Source organism: Hyperoodon ampullatus (genome assembly GCF_949752795.1).
Source record: "Hyperoodon ampullatus genome assembly, chromosome: 1".
Taxonomy (NCBI): domain Eukaryota; kingdom Metazoa; phylum Chordata; class Mammalia; order Artiodactyla; family Ziphiidae; genus Hyperoodon; species Hyperoodon ampullatus.
The window spans coordinates 177217043-177236464 of record NC_136914.1 but is presented as its reverse complement, the minus strand read 5'-3'; the positions used below and the strand labels follow the sequence as shown (position 1 = coordinate 177236464).

Sequence of the window (19422 nt, the reverse complement as noted above, 5' to 3'; positions counted from 1 at the left end):
CAGAGTGAGCTCCAGAGTTACCACAGCTTTTTCCTGAGACTGAAAAAAAGTCTGTGATCACTCGTTCCTCCTGCTAAGACCATTTGGAATAGTTCTCCTTTTAAGCGGTAAGATCCTCTGGGTCCTTGACTCAGGCCTGCCCAAGACCGAGCCAAAGAGGCAACACAAATAAAAGGCACAAAGGGTCCTGTCGTCCTGGGAGATGTTTTCTTTATTTGTGTCTTCTGGAAACCAGATGGCAGAAGACAATAGTCCTTTAAGGATTTACCACCAACTGGAACTGCAAATTACTGTAGGTGCCTCTTGAAAGCCCAAGGCAAAATGTACCACAGGGAGAAAATAAACAAGAGCTACTTCATTTTATGTGGATTCCGACTCTTAAAGTGCCCTTCCCTCCTAATAAGAATTTTTGCATTTTTTTTCTGTGCCTCCAATTTGACTGCCTTATTGTTACTGTGGGAAACGCAGTCCTATAAACTGAACTCAAATCAGGAGCCAAGCTAGACATGCACAGAGAAAAATAATAGTAACAGCTAGAATGTATCTAATTCACACAATCATCATGGTCCCCATTTTACGGGGGAAGAGACTGAGGCACAGAGAGGTTAAGCATCTTTCCCAAGGACACACAGCTTGTGAGAGGTAAAGCTAGGCTTACAAACCTAGGCAGTCTGGGTGGAAAACCACAGCCTTAACTACTGTGCTACAGAGACTCAGCATCTAGCAAGACTACAGATCAGGGTCTCTGCTGGAACTAAGCAGAGCATACAAAATAGCAAGACAATTGGGCATCAGGAACTTGGCTGGCCTGGTTGAGAAAGGTGAGCAAACATTCCTCTGGGTAGGATCTTATTTATTCTAAAACATAGGACAGAACTCCCGGGGTGAGTCAGAGACTTAAGTCAGGAGGATGGCAGGAGCCATGTCATTCAGCCGCTGCCACGTGACAGCAAAAAGCAAAGAGAGGGCAGGACTTTGCACTTAGGCAGATGTAGCCCTGTTTCTCCACTCACCAGTCGTTAACTTTTGGTAAAGTGTGTCATTCTCTGCATCTTGATTTTCTCATTTGCAAAATGGGGAAACTACTATTAATCTGCAAGGGCTGCTATAAGAATGAGAGGAGAAAATTCGTGTCAATGTGTGAGGCGCTCAGAATGCATGATCATCTTTCCTTGTTACCCAGGGACATGTCTGCTACTCACCTTACACCACCTGAGCCAGCCACCACCCTTGGTTTGATCGGCTCTTGTTCATCATCACCATACACTTTGTTCCACTGTCTCCTAGACTCACCTGGGCTTCATAGAAAAGATGTGGACTCTGAAATCAAACTAATATAAAAGTGAAGCCTGGCTCTGACATTCACTAATTTGAGCGAGTGGCTTTCTCTTTGAGCCTCCCTTTCCTAATGAGCAAGTGGAGATGCCAGTATCACCTGTTCCCTAAGCCCTTGGTTAGGGTGAATGTGTGAGCACACTGCGGGCAGTGAGCTACATGAATCTCCCCTTCACTCCCAGCCTTCATTAAAATAAAAGCTGCTTCCCTAAAGTTCCTGCCCTTTGACACTACTTATACTCTATATTTGTTTCTTAGGGCTGCAGGAACAAAGTACTGTAGACCGGATGGCTTAAACAGCAGAAATATATTGTCTTAACAGCTCTGGAGGCTGTAAGTCCAAGATCAGTGTGGTGACATGGTCAGTTCCTTCCAAGGGCTTTGAGGGAGAATCTGTTCCAGTCCTCTTTCCTAGTTTCTGGGTGGCCTCAGGTCTTCCTTGTGGACGACTCTCTTCTCCCTGTGTTTTCACAGCATCTTCCCTGAATGCTTATCTGTTTCCGTGCTCAAATTTCCCCTCTTTATAAGGACACCAGTCATATAGGATTAGTGTCTATCTTAATGACCGCACCTTAACTTGGTCATCTGCAAACACCCTATTTCCAAATAAGGTCACATTTACAGGTAGTGGGGTTTAGGTTCAACATCTATGAGGGGATATAATTCAGCCCATGTCATGCTCTATGGAATTATGCCAAAGAAGTCAACTTTCTGCTCCAGATCTCAGTACTTGGAGCACTTGGACTCAGCCATCATGTCTCCTCTGAGTCTCCCCTTCTCCCATCTGGAGACAACTGTCTTCTTAGTCACATTTCCAGATGGCTCAGAATCTCTGCCCTCTCCTTTAGGCATTTCCAACTTTGGTAGGATTTCTTCTTTTTTAACCTTTTAAAAATGTTTTTTTAATGTATTTACAAGGTCAAGCAACCATCGCCACAATCCAATTTTAGAACAATTTTGTCTCCCCTGAAAGAAAGCTCTTGCCCATTAGAGGTCACTACCTCCCCACCCCCCATCACCTCCAGGCAACCACCCGTCTGCTTTCTGTCTATGGATTTGCTAAGACCATTCCCAGAACAGAACAGGTTTCTCCATATACAGCAAGTCTGCACAGAAGACAGTGAATCCACGTCTTCCCAAGAAAGAGAAGCTCCCATTCAATCAATGCAGCCTGTCAAGCTGGTTTCCTCTATCTGTACACTCGAATATTTGAACCTGGGTGCAAGAGTGTATATTTACAACTGATTGGTGAGAAACTAATGATCTTAAACAGTTGAATCTGGATTCAATCATCTGTTATGTCCCCCATCCCTCTCAATATCGTCATCCTAGTCTCATTAGGATGCCTTCCCTGTCCTTCTCTCCAAGTCATCGATAAGAATATTGAGAGCCTGCATTCTCAAAGAGGATGACATTACCCTCAGAGGGGTAATAAAGCATATGTATAAAACGTAGATGTGCATATGGTTTGTAAACAGCTATCCAGTATACCATCTGCAGTGTTAAAATTTCATAAGAGGAATGGGTATTCAGAAAAGAGTGTCTAATAAGGCTCCTTAAGGGAACAATAATGAAAAATAGTTGAGAAACACTAGTTTAAAGGTTAAGGCTTTTTTTTTTTTTTTTGGCTGTGCCACTTGCAGGACCTTAGTTCCCCCACCAGGGATTGATTCTGGGCAACAACAGTGAAAGCACCGAGTCCTAACCACCGGATGGCCAGGGAATTCCCAAGGTTAAGACTTAGAGCAAAACATCACCTGAGTCCACTGGAGTATCCCCAGAGCTGTGGCCACCCATCAGTATGATCAACCAACATCAACAGAGCCCCTCCTCCCCCATCAGTGCCGGCTAGCCATTTTCAGATAGGCCGGAATCCATAAATGTTCTAATCTATTCTAATATATTGTACAACAATACTTTCAACAACTAACAAAGATGGCACATAGATTAACAAATCACTCAGCTCTAAATGGTCATTAAATCATTCATCAATTCATTCATTCAACAAATATCTATTGAGTGCCAACAATATGGCAGGCAATGAATGGTCTAGGAGCTGGGACTACAACAAGGACCAAAATAGATAGAAATCTCCACCTTCATGGAGCTTACAATCTAGAAGGGGTTGGGGATGGGGACGACAGACAATAAACAAAAAAGTAATTAAACTGTAGAGTATTGTCAGATGGAAAAAAATGCCTCATAAAAGCTATGGGCTAAGGGGAGTGTTAGGGTGGGGAAACTTCTGTACTAAATCGTAATGATGGATACATGTCATACCGCATTTGTCAAAACCCGTAGAAGTGTACAACACAAAGAGTGAATATTAATGTAAACTATGAACAGTAGTTAATAATAATGTATCAGTAGTGGTTCATTAATTGTAACAAATATACCAACTAAGGCAAGGTGTTAATAATAGGGGAAAGCATGGAGGTTGAGGTGGAGGTGGGGTGGGTATGTTGAATTCTATATACTATCTGTTCAATTATTCTGTACACTTAACACTGTATTAAATAAATAAAGTCTTTTTTTTTAAAATAAAGGCTGCAGTCTGAACCCATGCAGAAATAGAGAGAAAAAGAGGGCACCTCCAGTATGCTTGGAATTGGAAAGTTTGGCAAGAAGAAAGAGTTAAAAGGAATGTGAGGGTGAGTGACATTGACTCTGTCAGGTGAAATGAATCCAGGTGCCAATAGGAGTCTGGTGAAATAGTACAACTAGGAAGAAGCAGGAGGAATTGATTCCAATAGATGATGCCGAGCAATGAGAGCAGAGGAGCTCAATGAAGCCACACACAGCAATTTTGGAAAGAGCTTCAATCATAAAATAGAAAAGCCACAACTCTACTAGGAGGAGAAGGAAAGGAAGCCAAGTTGTAATCAATTTTAAAGGGAAGTTCAGGGCCAGAAACCAGGGAGATGGTAATCAATGCACAGAGCAGAATTTAGGAAGTCGGAGTGGAGAGGAAATTACATGCAATTTTTAATACCCTTCTTCCAGACACAATTTCCAGCTTGCAACTAATTAGAATTAGTTTTATGAGTTTTCCCAGCTACACTGAACTATGAAAAATAATAATGAAGATGAGGAACATTTCATTATACCTAGTTTAATTCATCACAGGAGTCCAAACAGCTGATAAGTTTCTCACATGGGGACTTTAAAAACCACAAGCTTGCAATACATAGACATGTGAAGAAAGGAATCGGACCTTGTGGATAAGCTGACAGGGGGAGTGACTTCATCAGCCCATGAGTCACACAGGGGAACATTGAATCTACTATCTATACATCCAGAAAATCACAGGGGACTCTCTGATATCCAAAAGAAGTGCACACCCCTGCCCCTCTCCTTAGGGCAATTAAAGTCTTATTGGAAAGGCTATACTTACTCACACGAATAAAAAGAGCATAAACATGAATAAAATAGGGTTCCACTGAACAGAATAGAGAATGAGTGCTGTGGGTTGAATGTGTGGGTCTCCCCAAAGTTATGTTTGAAGCCCTAATCCCCAATGTCATGGTATTTGGAGGTGGGGCCTTTGGGAGGTAATTAGGTTTAGATGAGGTCATGAGGGTGGAGTCCCATGATGAGATTAGTGCCCTTAGAATAAGTGGAAAAGATTCCTCTCTTAGCTGTTTGAGAACAGCAAGATGACTGTCTGCAAATCAGGAAGTGGGTTCTGGCACCCAAGGGCTGGCACCTTGATCTTGAACTTCCAACCTTCAGAACTGTGAGGAATAAATGTCTGTTGTTTAAGCCAGCCAGTCTATGGTATTTTTATTATAGCAGCCCAAACTGACTAAGACAGGGGGTAAAAAAGGGGGATTAGATTATGTGGGCTCAGTTAGGCTCTAGCTTTCTCTTTAACAAGAGGAAGTTTGTATATTGAACCAGGAATGGACACTCCTGGGAGTTAGGACTGTGGCAGCAATCAAGGGACCCAGGGAGGTCACTGAGACAAGAACAGTAGTTCTCAAATGAGAGAGGCTACTTGACATCACACACCTCAAACACAGAATAATGTAGTGTAATGTAATGTAGTGTTTTCTCCTCTTCTTGCCCTTAGCCAAGTCTCCCCTTCTGCCCAGGGGCTCTCATTCTTCCTCTGCCCTTTAAGGCCAAGTTCAAGTTCCAACTCTGCCGAGCAGCCTAACATTGATCGCATTTTCCTTAGAATTCCATGGATACACATATTCTATTCCATTTACCTAGCATCCTCATATGCAGTATGGTGTGGTGGGCTACACTGAATTGGCAATAATGCCTGGGTTTTGGTGGAGATCCACCTCTCACTAGCTATGTTATCTTGGGTGGATTATTTAGCAACCCTGAGCCTCAGTTCCTGATTTGCAAAATGGAGGAAATGAGAGAATTCAAAGCATCTCTCCTTGAGGATGTGAGGCAACGGGACCTCCCATTCATTGTGGATTGGGTGCAAATTGCTCCAAGCCTTTTGGAAAACTATTTGCCAGTGTCTCTTAAAGTTAAATCTATGCCGACCCTCTGAGCTAGCAGTTCCACTCCTAGGTATAAAACCAATACGAATGAGTGCTCACGTTCACCAGAAGACATACACAACAATATTCATAGCAACTGTAATCGTAATAGCCCAAAGCTGGAAACAACCCAAATGCCCGTCAACAGTAGAATAGATTTTTTAAATGGTGATCTATTTGTACAATGCATATTGTATAGCAGTGAAAACAAACTACTGTTACACACAGCAATATGGATGAATCTCATAGGTACAATGCTGAGTGAAAGAATCAAGATGCAAAAAAAAGTATACTAAATGATTTCATTTACACCAAGTAGGGAACCAGCAAATTTGATAATAATGATGGTCAGAAGAGGTTACTTGTGGGTTATTCACTGGAAAAGGCACAGGGAATCTTTAGGGGAGCTGGAAATGTTTTATATATGATCTAGGTGGTAGTGACCCATATACATGAAAATAATAAGTAAAATGTTAAAAATAATAAGCAAAATGTCTATACTTCAATACAAGTTGAAGTATAGAAATCTACCTAGCCATGCCCTTGAGATTTGTGCATTTTACTTCAAGCCATTTCAACTTTAAAAAGTAAATAAAAAGGAAAAAGAGCAGCTAGTCTTGCCCAGGTGTGTATCCTCAAAACATGCATCAATAATGGCCAAAATATGCATCAATAATGGCAGGAGGCGTCTTGACAGCTGCGTGACTGGCTCCTTCAAGTCTCAGCCCCATGAAATGGGAGGCCCTCTTGTCTCTACCCCAAACCCACTGTCACATTCCCTTGTCCTAATTTTCTTTATAGAACTTGCTAATAGAATTGAAAATTATCACATTTTCTGTTTGTTTACTTGTTTAATGTCTGTCCCCACCCCCATGGAATGGCGGCATCTGTCTGAGTGATCCAAGCCCAGCAAGTACCTGCTTCACAATAAGTCCTAATTAGTATTAGTTGGATGGATGCATAAAGGACTGACAGAGGGAAGGAATGCATGTGTGATACTGTGCTAGAAAACTAGGAATACAAAGATTGATAAGACACATTTCTCTCCCAAAAGGAGATCATGATGATCAATTCTGTTGACTCTGAAAACTTAGAAACCCAGCACTCCCCTCTGTCTGATCTTCATCATCATTCTCCTGACTGGTTCAGCAGCTCCCTATCTGGTCTCCCTGTCTTTGGGCTCTCCCACCCCACACCCCCTACACACGCACACACACACACACACACAGTCTCTGTATTGCCACTAGTTGACTTACTAAAAACTAATTCTGATCTTGGTACCCCACTGCTTCCAACCGCCTTTGGCTCCTCTCTCCAAGTCCGAACTGCTCACAATGACACAGGCTGACTCCCAGCACTTGCCTCCACTCCCCTCCCAGCCCTGAGCAGCCCCCTCTCCATCTTGTCTCCAAGCCTCTCCTCCCTCTGTGCTCCAGCCCCTTTCATGACATTCAGACCTCGCACCACCCTCTAATTTTCCTGGGTCCCTGGCCTCTTTTTCAGCCCCCAAAACACCCTGGGTGATGCCTCTTTGACCAAGGAGTCTACGGCTTGAGGGCTGGAATCACTAGAGTGAGGCTGAGAACAATGGGAGGCTCTTCTCAGTTTGTTTCATCAACTTTTACTGTTCTACTCCTGATTTTTCTCAAAATACATACACATTTTAGATTATTGAGAAAGGCAAAGAAAACAAATCAGAAGTCATATTTTAATATCTAGACTTCACCACTGTTTACGTTTGGGTAACCAGAATGGCAGTGAGCGAGTGACCCAGAGTCACTATCTCCATGGCTGTAGTTTCTTCTGGGCACCTTGTCCATTCATTTTTGTCTCTGCCTGTTGATTTCATTTTGTTTTACCCACCCCCCCTAAAAAAGAAAACCTGATTACTGAAATCTTGTTTTGTAAACTGCTTTCTCTCCAAAATTTATATATAGTAAGATGTTTGATTCGAGGGTAGAAGTATACATAGCAGATACACAGTCCAGCCAGATCTTTGAAACTTGAGTCATTAAAAACCACATCTAGGTGGAAAATTCTGCATGAAAATATGTTCCATGGGCACTTCAAGAAGAATTAGTACCTTCTCAAGACAGAGGGGGATGAAGGGGAGCAAGGTCAAATTTATTTAGGGTTTAACTCTTTCGTTTTTATTCCTTCAGTATTTCCTCCAAGCACTGAGTTCATAGAGTCAGGATAACAGATGTTCTCATTCCATCTCAGCTGAGCCCTTGGTATTCACCACTGTGATCCCCACGAATAGACACAGGGATGGGACAGAGCAGACATAAAAATAAATATCAAGTTGAATAGGATCAAATTAAACTCAACTTCTAGCTAAGGGTCCCTAATCCCTCTCTTCTCCAGCTACTCTGACTGGCAAACTCATTGTTTCCCATTACCATCCAGTCTCCCAAAGCCTGGTGATTCTTCCTTCCCTGTAGCTCCTAACTCCCCTTCTCCTCTGTGTTCCCATCACCTTTGTACACCCTTATGAACCCAAGCCCAGATTTCTGCTCTTGCTCCTGCCTGGCCTTTGGAGTCTCCTGCCCCCAGTCCACCACGTATGATACGTCACTTAATCTTCCCAGCACCCTCTGCAAAAGTTCACGAGTGACCCCTTTGCCCAAGATACTGGTCAAATTCCTCAACCTGATATTTAGAGTACTATATAATAAATAGATTCATAATCCTCTAAGGTGGGAGTCACCAGCCACATGTAGTTACTGAGCTCTTGAAATGAGGCTACTATAGGACAGTCTCACTAGAGTGAGAAACATTCTTGTTTTCCCATTGACACAGTTATTATTTTGCTAAAGCTACATTTCACTTAGCCACTGTATCACATAAGATAATATTGTAGTGCACATGAAACTCAGCAGAACTCTTCAGGGCTTTCCAGGGGACAGACCCCCACCCCGAGTTTGAAGAAAAGCTTTAGCCTTCTAGGTCTTCCTTGAGCTCCAAAGAGCAAACTTAATCAGAGAAGTGAAAAAATACAGAAACAAAGAAAAACAATCAAGCAAGACAAAATAATAATAGTTGAGCCATAAAACAAAGTCAAGGTCCTTTAGTTCCTCCTCAAGGACTGTAGGTAATATCCTGAGCCATATCCTTGAGTTGTTTTGCAGATACTAAACCCCTACCAGGTGGAAGAGTTTAACTCCATGCTGACCACCAGCATGTAGACCCCAAACTGGTTGGAACCAGAAAACTGATCATTGAGATTCCTGAAATACCACCCTGTTACCTCACCATCAGCCAATCAGAGGATTGTACAGAAGCTGATCACTCACCCTGTGACCTTCTCCCTCACACCATCTTTAAAACCCTTCCCCTAAAAGCCATCTGGGAGTTCAAGTCTTTTGAGCATGAGTTGCCCCTTCTCCTTGCTTGGCACCCTACAATACAGATAGCATGCTATCTATACTTTCCTTCACCACAACCTGATGTCAGTAGATTGGCTTTGCTGCACTGCAGACAAGCCAACCCAAATTTGGTTCAGTAACACACATAGGGCATAGATGTTATTTTTATGTATAAACTCATCAATGAATTGCTTCAGTTCAAATGTTCTTTTTTTCCCCTATGCACCTATGTAACATTGTAATGTGTTTATTCAAATAGTTTCTGCAGATAATAAGTCCAAAGATATCTGTGTCAATCATAATTGGGAATTAAATAAAAATAGTTAGTTTTAAAATTATAATTTAATTAAATGTAATTTTTCTAGTTTAAAGAAGTATGGGCAAATTTTAAATGAAAGTGTACTAATGATGCTGAATCAAGTGGCGATGCAGTAGCTAGAACTACAATCAGAAGAGTACAACAAAATAGAATGATGAAAAGCAATTGCAATTTCCTGCAGCAGATCACTGTGTTAAAAAAGAAAAAATTAAGATGATAAAGTGGACAATATTGAGACATTTTCAGCAAGTGCATAATAGATTTGATAAGAAATTTCCTTTCAATGGTCAAAAAAATTAATAAATTTAGTTGCCTAAACACAGAATTAAATGTCCAACAAGAAATTTATAATTATTTGTAATTAATTTTTTTAATTTTTAAAAAAGTTTAAATAAATTTAAACAGTTCTGTGCTTATACATTTGGCCAGCTATTTAAAAAAACTTGGATTCTTGCACAAAAGAAAAAAACACCTTTAGATAAAGAAATGGTAAAACAAAATGTGTAATGGAAATATTATTAGAAAATACTGAGAAAAAGACTAAAAAAAAATATTTTACAAAGAATGGAAGCTCTTCAATTACATCACTAAATAATTGCCCATAAAATACAGGACTTTTATAACAATAGCAAAGACCAATAAATAAACCAGAAAAATCACAGAGAACAGATTGGTAGTTGTCAGACAGAGGGGCTGGGAGTTGAGCAAAATGGGAGTCAAAGGTACAAACTGCCAGTTATAGAATAAATGTCATAGGTGCAATGTATAGTGTGGTGACTATAGTTAATAATACTGTATTGTCATTTGAAGTTGCTAAGAGAGTGGATCTTAAAAGTCCTCATCACAAGAAAAGAAATTTGTAACTACGTATGGTAATGGATGTTAACTCCACTTATTGTGGTGATTATTTCACAATATATACAAATATTGAATCATTATGTTGAAACTAATAGAATGTTATATGTCAATCATAACCCAATTTAAAAAAAGAAAAGAAAAAAGAATTAACAAAAATCATTAGATGGGCTGGAGCAGTGGGCTCTAGACCAGACCCCCAGGAACGGTGCCAGGATGACACTGCAGAACCAGGCTGCCAGGGAGCTGCCACATCTGCCAACATCAGGAAAGCAGGACTAAAGAAGGCACTCCTGAAGCTGCTGGCTCCAGGAACATACCTCTTCAAGCATTAAGTGTTAGATTTAGAGCCACACCACACCTGAGAGATCCAACTTAGTGAAAAAGAGATGGCCCAAACCCTGCCTCTTGACTCTCAGTAAGCTGGTGTCTGGACACTGGAACACACTGCAGAAAAACCAGCAATGCTATTCTATGCATGGCACCATGCAGATGCCTTCCAATTCTCACTCAGGTGCATCTAAGCTATGAAGCCTAAACCACATCCAAAAGCCCCTAAAAAGAAGTCTCTCCCATCACCTCACTCTCCTTACCAGGTAAACTCCTTCAAATTAAATATCCCTTCCTCCAGGAAGCCTTCTCTGACTTCCCCAAAACTGTGCTAAGTTGGCTGTCCATGTACTTTGTATGCATTCTTGGCTCATTTTATTTATTCTAAGTGTTTAGTTGTCTTTCTCCCCTCATAGGCCATTAGCTCCATGGACGGAGCCATGTTAGTTTATTCACAATCATGTTCTCCCCACCTAGTGGTAGATGCTAAATTCACATGTGTTGAGTGAATGAGTGAACAGTGTGCCAGGGATTGCATTTGAACCGTCTTTCCCCACACTACAAGCCCTCTCATAACACATCCATGTGCCCCCGAAGATGTCCAGCACCTGCCAGAGGAAGACTGCAGTTGGCACATCCATCACCAGGATGCAACCTTGCCCACTCAAGGAGGACGGCCTGGGGCTGTTTCTAAGAAACAGGGAGGAACTGTTGTTCACGCAATGACTTTCAAGAAAATGCCATGGGCTCTGGGATGCTGGGCCCCGAGCCCAGACTGCAGAACAGCCAAGGGAAGGTCGGGCCAAGGGGTTATGCTGGACACTGCACAAAACACACCCAGCCACGCTTCTGTCATCAAGGAAGACTGTGGACACTTAAGTGAGGGACCCAGAAGAGGATCCCTGCTGTGCAACAATGAGACTTTACACAAAAGCATTTACAGTTTATGAAACTCCTTCACATGCATCAGCCAGTTCATTATTTCTCCTTCTCCCATTTTACAGATTAGGAAACTGAAGCATAGCAAGATGAGCAACTTTTCCTAAGGCAAGTGTCAAATCCCGGTCTTGGACCCAAACCTCATAGCGCTGTGGTCACAACACATGCTGTAAAATCAGACAGAGCCAAGTTCAAAGTCATTTTCTGCCACACACCAGCCAGGTTCCTTGGGCGAGTCACTCTCTGAGTCTCCGTTTTCTCTTATGTAAAATGAAGGCAGTAGCAGCTAACTCATGGGGTTGTTTTGAGAATTAAATGAACCACTTATGCAAAGAACTTAGCTCAGCACCTTGTGCAGAATAAGGGTTCAGTGATTAGTATCTGTTTTATTATTATTACTATTCCAAGTTTGATTCTATTATCTGAGATTGATTTTTAATCGTACAAATCTTATTATAGTATTAATAATTTACTCTGAAATACTTCAGCAAAGCCAGTGTGATGTGAATGAGGGAGGGGCAATCAGTCACCTTGATTAGGTAGGCACACTCCAGGCCTGGTAAACTGTCACTACACTGCAAATACCCCAGCCCAGAGAACAGGACCATCAGCACTTCTAATTTCCTGTCTGCTCATGACAACACATTATTTGGCTCTGCTGATCCACATAATGAATGTCAGACAAGAGTTTCTATTGGGGGTACTTAGTGATTTGTTAATCAGCATAAAGAAAGGATATACCGGGCTTCCCTGGTGGCGCAGTGGTTGAGAGTCTGCCTGCCGATGCAGGGGACACGGGTTCGTGCCCTGGTCCGGGAAGATCCCACATGCCGCGGAGCGGCTGGGCCCATGAGCCATGGCCACTGGGCCTGAGCATCTGGAGCCTGTGCTCCGCAATGGGAGAGGCCACAACGGTGAGAGGCCCGCGTACCGCAAAAAAAAAAAAAAAAAAGAAAGGATATACCAAATGGGCTCTATTGATAACATTAGTGATATTCAATATATAAAGTAATATTCAAGATAAAATATTTGAAACGCTTCCTGTGCTTACTTGATCCTTCACCCTTAACCCTCAAGGATGGCACCAGAAACTTGATCCCTAAAACATCCTGTGCCCACCCCTGGCACATAGTGTTGTGGTCTGTTCAAGAGAACTCTTATGGAGGTGTTTTGTGAGCACCAAAAGGGACGGAGGGCTAGGGCTTGCAGAACTGCTCTAAGACTATTCTGTAGGCCTCCTCTGAGCCTATAGGCAAATAAATATCTATCCTTGTAGTAACTTTTGTTCTGATACTTATTTCCTTACTCCCTCTCAGTATCTAACCCTCACTTACCTCTAACTCCTAAGGGTTCCAAGATAAACCAAAAAGAGCCTGATATCCGTGAATGACCAAATTGGCTTAGGCCAATTTGCAACAAAGGTTCTATTGAGTTTTTCACAGGATTGTCATGAAGCCCAAATCACTAAATGCATGTCAAAGTCCCTAGAGAATTTTAAAGAGCCATAGAGACGATAATAATAACAGGACCACATGTATCATTTGCTCAGTTTCCTCCTCTGGTTCTTCTCTAGGACCCAGTCGTTAACAGTTTGTTCTCTCTAGGCGATCTCTTCTATTCCCCTAGCCCTAAATATACATCATATGGGACTTCCCTGGTCGCACAGTGGTGAAAGGACCCACCTGCCGATACAGGGGACACGGGTTTGAGCCCTGGTCTGGGAAGATCCCACATGCCGCGGAGCAACGAAGCCCGTGTGCCACAACTACTGAGCCTGCGCTCTAGAGCCTGCATGCCGCAACTACTGAGCCCACGTGACACAACTACTAAAGCCCACATGCCTAGAACCTGTGCTCCATGACAAGAGAAGCCACCGCAATAAGAAGCCCGCGCACCGCAAGGAAGAGTAGCCCCCACTCGCCGCAACTAGAGAAAGCCCATGTGCAGCAACAAAGACCCAACACAGCCAAAAATAAATAAATTAATAAATTAATTTTAAAAAATATTAAATGCCCCTCTTGGGATGCCAATGCTGGTTAAAAAAAAAAAAAATATATATATATATATATACACACATCATATGTTGAGGGCTTTCATATTTTTGTCTCCAGCCTTTGTCTCTCAACTAAGCACCAGATTATGTATATCCAACTGTCCACTGGACATCTCCAGTTGAAGAGGTCTAACAGGCATCCTAAACCGCCACAGCCAAAACACAGCTCTGGATCCTTTCTCTCTCAACAGCCCCATCACCACCACCTGCATCTTACCCATCTCAGAAGATGGTGCTGCCAGACCAAAGACCTAGGAGTCATCTTTGGTTCCTCTCTTTCTGTCACAGCCCCATCCCCTCTTCCCACCTGATTCATCAGTGGCCCTCTACCCATCTCTGATGACACCACCCTAACCACCATCATCTCACACACTCCCTCCAAAAGCCTCCTAACTGATCTCACTGATCCTCCCCCCGTCCCCCCTGGACAGAACGGCTTTTTTTAATGTAAATGAGACAGTGTGACTTCCTGTTTCAACCTTCCAATGGCCTTCCATCACTCCTAGAATAAAAGCCAAACTCCTTTTCCGCAACTCCTGCTTCTAACCTCCTCTTCCTCTCTGGCCATCTCTCACCACCTCCACCCTCGCTCACTTCACTCCAGTCACACTGGCTCATTCCTGTTTCTTCAACACCAATGTGACCCTTTCAGTCCCACCTTAGGACCTTTCCACCTGTTTTTCCGTTGGCCCAAAAACTTTCTGAGTCTTCACCTGGCGACCTTTGTATCACCCCAATGTCAGCCAAGTCACCTCAGAGGGGCCTTTCCCAGCCACACAATCTAAAGATGACCCAGTATCCTTACATGCTACTTTCATGCCATCACTCAGATTTACTACGTACATAGCATTTCTCACTACTATCTTATTCATTTCTTTGCTTATATATTGTTTGTCTCCTCACTAGAATAAAAGTCCTATGAGGGCAGGAGCTTCATTTTGTTCATTAAAGACTCCCAGCATCTCCAACAGTGCCTGGCATAGAGAAAGATCTGGAAAACACTTGCCCAATGAATAAATGGGTTACTTATTTATTACAGCCTCTACATGACTTGTAGAAGTAAAGTCTGTGAGGAGAATGGATAAGCAAACTATAGTACATTCACATAAGAGAATACTATTCAGCAACGAAAAAGAATAACTGCTGATAATGCACAACAACATGATTGGATATCAAATACATTATGCTGAGCATGTACTATATGATTCTGCTCATAAGAAAGGCCAAGAACAGACAAAATTAATCTATGGTGTTAGAAGAGAGAACGGTGGTTAGTAATCTCTAGGATGGGGACTGACCTGAAGGACATGAGGAAACTTTCTGTAGGTTTGAAGCTACTTTGATTGGCATATAAGATACACATATTTTTATAATACATTTGCCAAAACCCACCAAATTGTGCACTTCAGATTTGTACATTTCCCTGTGTGGAAATTTTTCCTCAAATTGAAAACAAACAAGGGAAACCTACTTTTGTAAATAGAATGGCCAACTTCCTGGTATCAATCAATTCAGAATGAAATATCACTTTGCTTTAGCTCCAGTTCAGAGACTATTTTGGAATCCTAGGTTTTAGCATATCATTTGAGAATCATTTTAGAATATCTACCTGAGCGTCTTTAAGCTTCTTTGTGTCGGTGTGATGGGAGGAAACAGTTTGGCTCTATTTTTTACCATAAAAAATAACATAATATTCAGTGTGCGTCTGGCTCAGAAACAGGTTCCTGTTGGTTTTGATTTTTTTGCTTTGTTTCTTTGTGTGCAAAGTAGATTTGGCCTTATGTATTTGCTCCTGGGGTGTTTTTTCAGGTAAGCAACAAGGGATGCCAAAGGTATGCTAATCAGTGCAGACTTCTAAGTGTCACTCCTAAGTATAAAAACCTAAAGGAAGCGATCATCTTGAAAGCGTCCATCAGTTTGGACCAAAGAAATGAGTTTGCTTTAGCCAACAATAACTACATTTTATCTTTGTCAGGATAAAATCCTTTATCCTTTATCCTAAATTCTTCCATTGGTTACCCCCTCACCACCACCATGGTAGTGGGAAATACCTCCCACCCAGTAGCCAGCTTTATAGACAGGCAACGAGAAGCTCAGGGGAGTTGGTGGCTGCTGTGAGTTAGCACCAAACAGCGTTCCTGGTTTGGTTCGTTGTCTGGTCCCGGAAGAGTATGCTGAACGGAGTTGACATAAATTTTCCAACAAGGGCTGCACCCTGAAAGAAAAGGTCCTCAGTCTAACATCCTCATCCTGATTGGTGAGCAATCCTTACTACTGATTTCCCTGTGCACAACCTTAAGTTCCAAGCTACAAATCACTTCCTCATCTTACATGTAATTAAAAAGAACCTGCCCTTTACAACTTCAGCTAAAAGATGAACCCTCTCCTACACCTAGAGGCAGGTAGCTGGGTGTACATGTGTTGGGTCGGCATGATTTTTGTAGGCGACAACCTTATGTGCCTTCCGACTCAATTCAGGAAAGCTTTCCCCGGGGTGGGCTGGCCTGGAGAGGAGAAGAAGTATCTGCCTGAGAAGCCACACCAGGACACCCAGCCTGCAGCCTCCACGGGGCAGCACGCTGGCCCTGGTGACAGAAACTGCTGCTCCAAAGCCAGGGTGGCTCTTTCTCAGTAAGGCCCACCCAGGAGCCACTCGGCAGGGAAATGAGTGGGAGTTGACCCCAGTCTGTTGAGAAGAACAAGGAGAGGACAGGAAGGGATTCTACACCGGTCTCACTCCAAGCCTACAAGTAGCTCAAGAGTTGTGAAACTCAACCTTTTAAGGGAAGGCTGGAGCAGGATATAAACAGAGAAGATGCAACGTTTTCCCTGAAGGAAGTTCAAAGCTCTTCCAATGAGTTTGATGAGGATTTGGTAAACTTTGGGTGTCCTCTGTGTCTCCAGAGCACCTAGCTCTTGCCTGAATAGGAAAAATTCCAAAGGCAAAGAGAGATAAGCCAATAAATAAGAGAACAAGCTCTACTTCTTCTTTTTCCCTCCATTATGTAAAGCACCAGCTCAGGAGGCAAGGCCATGAACACGGGCATGTGGACTTTATTTTTTTCCAAAAGTTTGTACATTTTGATGGGGTTTTTTTTTGTTTTACTGTGGCTTCTGCACTTCAAATCAGCACTTGCAGGTAATGGGATTTTTGAATAGTATCACTGGGTATGAAAAGTTTTCCCAAGAAACCACAAAAGATTGTTCATTTTTTTCTTTCTTTTTCGGTCAACATTTTGCCGCACTCAAGTCAGTGTAAGTCCTAGCAAAAAGACGGTAGTTGGGACACAACTGTTGCTGTAGATGACATGACATTGGTTGAATTTGTGCTGACATTTGTGTAACTCCCCCTGCTGTTTGTGTTTGACTCATTAGGGGGCACTTGGCTGGAGTTGGCTCGAAGGATTGCTCCCGCTGCACTGCAATGTGGCCGTGGCCCTGGTTCTGGTGTGTAGGTAAAGGTAAGGCTGGTGGAATAAATGATTCCATCATTACGGACCAAAGTTACTGGAACCTGGACTGGCTGCCGGACCCATCTCCAACCTTCTTGGAATGCAGAAATGTCTGGGACAACACAGAGCATACTTTCTCCACATCTGTACATAGTTTCAGCTTCTATATCCCCAAACCACACTCGTAAATTTGGAGTGAAATTCTGTCCTGTAAGTTCAAGATTGCTACATCCTCACTGCCATTCAACTGAAGACATTCTACAACAGGCACCGGTGTGACTGGGGCAAGGACAGGGCCCATCCCCTCATAAAATGTATACTCTGCCTTATCCATACTAATGATTGTCCAGGAAGCACCATCATTTATCATCTCCTTATTTGGTTCTTTGGGGCATGGAGTGGCCTGAAACCGAATTATTCTTTCTTGAGAAAGGCACAAGTACATTCTTTCTGTATCCTTGAGGTAAAATGCACATTTATGGCACTGTGACACAGGATCATCTGCATCCAGTAATGTGGTTTGCTTATCAACTTTCCTAATTATCAATCTTGGGAGTGCCATGCCAGTAACTGAACACACAAGTGTGACTGTTTGTCCATAATGGATGTATCCATCGCGGACAGAATTCTTCTCCTTTGGATTCATCATCATCCAAGAGATGAATGTAAAATGCTGCCCACTGCTGAGAACTGGCATGGAAATTACTTCCTTCTACATGCAAGCATCTGGTACTAACTGTCTGGGATCGAAGTCGATTAAACAGAGCCACCTTTGTTCCTGAGGCAATGCATAAGTCAGCATTTTTCAATGACTGCTTCTTTTTGGAAGGTTTGGAGGTGACTTTCATCTGCTTGCTGAGGAACACACCAATGTCATCACTACTGCCATAGAACATCTTTACAGACAGCATGAAGTGCTTTCTCTTGTCTGAGGCAGATATATACAATGTTTTGGCCGTGCAAAAGTTCTTTCCTTCCCAGTTTAGCTGCTGCATTTCTTGGCCACTATTTCTTATTCTAATAAATGCACAGGGTTGAGACTCTTGTTCAGAACAACCATCGCGTTCCATTTGTCCTTTTTTTCCTTCCATCCACTGCCCATAAGATACACACGAGGAGGAGGGCAAAAAAACCTTTTTTCATTTCCATATGACTTCTGTGCAACTTTTGCATGAAGAATAAGTACAGTTTGATACCCTTGCCCTTTTAAATAATTTCACATAGCTTCCCTAGTAAATCACTTAGGTGGAAGCCGCTCACCAAATTTTCTTTTAATCCATGCCATGGTACTTCAAGAACATGTTAAGGTAAGCCACAGGCTGGAACACTTCGATGCACCTCAAAACACCTCAGCCAGTGTATCTGTATCATTCTCCTTTCCTTTTGAGATCATAATGGTTCTGAAGAACTATAATGCTTCCAGTTCAATGATAGTTTCATAATTTCAATGACCTGTCACAGTAGGTGCCATCTTCCACCCATGTGGACTTTCGAGTCAGCCAGAGCTGAGCCCAAATGTACCCCTTGCTGGCTGCATGAACTTGGGCACTCTCTTAACCTCTCTGATCCTCAGTTTCCTCATCTATAAAATGAGAATGACACTAGCGTTTTCGCTCAGGGTTTATTGTAAAGAATTAAGGCCCAGCAAATCACTTAGCACAGTGCCTTGCACATAAAAAGGGCTCCATAAATGTTATGCCTTGACTCAGTAAATATTTTAGTAAGTAGTTCCTGTAGTGCTGGTGATTAATGTAAATAAGTGATTTAATTAACTAGAAGCAAATGGCTCTTCCTGAATTACCTACCCTGGAATCCATCTCTCCAGCTTTGCTGGAATGTAGCCATGTCTATAGTGATTTGGGGGATCTTGCTTATTCATAAAGGGACTTTCTCAGTAGACAGTGTGTTGAGAAGTCTCGAGTTGTGAGGTATGGAGGGGGTGGAAAAGGATATGATTTTCTTAAATTATTCAGTGGGCTAATCTGCAGGTTAGGGATTAAATTTAATCTGTGACCTCCCAAAAAGAAGAATTAAATCCAACAGGAGAAAATTGCAGGGAACAGATTTCTGGGACTTTTTGTTTTGTTTTGTTTTCCTGATCCTGCCAGAGTTTATGGATCTTCTCTTGTGTATCAAGTACTGTTCTGGGTACCAGGGACACAAGTGGTGAACACAGTCCCTACCCTGATGGAGATTGCATCCTAATAGGAGATGAATAACAAGTAAGTAAGCAAGTAAATAAACAAGACAAATTTAGATACTCATAAGT

At 42.3% G+C, this 19422-nt stretch overlaps 1 pseudogene across 1 annotated transcript; it reads right to left on the bottom strand.

Moving 5' to 3' along the window:
• Nucleotides 1–16963: 16963 nt before the first annotated feature.
• Nucleotides 16964–18438, bottom strand: LOC307058205 (recombining binding protein suppressor of hairless-like; annotated as a pseudogene). The gene has a single exon. The product of its transcript is annotated as a recombining binding protein suppressor of hairless-like (transcript).
• Nucleotides 18439–19422: the final 984 nt, after the last annotated feature.